Source organism: Sinocyclocheilus rhinocerous, unplaced genomic scaffold (genome assembly GCF_001515625.1).
Source record: "Sinocyclocheilus rhinocerous isolate Xijiao unplaced genomic scaffold, SAMN03320098_v1.1 scaffold1126, whole genome shotgun sequence".
In the NCBI taxonomy this organism is placed as follows: domain Eukaryota; kingdom Metazoa; phylum Chordata; class Actinopteri; order Cypriniformes; family Cyprinidae; genus Sinocyclocheilus; species Sinocyclocheilus rhinocerous.
In genome coordinates, this window is record NW_015630071.1 from 26,749 (window position 1) to 27,603 (window position 855).

The window sequence follows — 855 nt, forward strand, 5'->3', positions numbered from 1 at the left end:
TATATATATACACACACACACACACACACACACACATACATTTAGTCATTTAGCAGAGGCTTTTATCCAACGCGACTTACAAATGAGGGCAGTAGAAGCGATCAAAATCAACAAGAGAGCAATGATATGCAAGGCTACAACAAGTCTCAGTTAGCTTAGTGCAGTACATGCAGCAAGGTTTTTTTTTTAATTACATAAATAAAAAGAAAACAGAATACAACAAGAATAGAGCAATAGTGTTAGAGGCCTTTTTGCTTTTGTTAATTGTATAATAAATAAAAAGAAAACAAATAGATATAAAAGATTAGAGAAGATAATATTTAAAAAAAATTAAAAGAAAAGAAAAACAAGCAGTTAGTACATGGTCTAAAAGGGGCAAGTTTTTTAGAAAATTTTTTAAAAAATTTGAATAGAGAGTGCTAGAGTTATAGAGGGTCAAATAAAGATTGCCTAAATCGGACTTTGTAAAAAAATTCTCATGAGCACACGAAAGTTTCTCGTGAGCATGCGAAAGTCTATGTATTTTTTATTTTTGCAAAGGTCCCTTTAGGGGCTCCGTTTTTTGCTCATCTTTTTGTTTTAATTGTTCTTTAAGTTTGGTTCACATGAATCCTCATTAAATAGACTAAATGCTTTAGATGATCATGTCTTCTTCTTTCACATATTCTGGTCCTGTGCTTGTGTGTCTCAAAGATCAGGACATCAATTAAAGCATGCTCTTAATAAATTGCAAGAATACAAATACATAAATCTGACATTAGTAAAGCAATACTTCTACTCAAAATCAAAGAAAACCATCTCTACAAACCTTGTGATGTTTCAAAGCAACTCTATTTGAACAAATTAAAAACACAA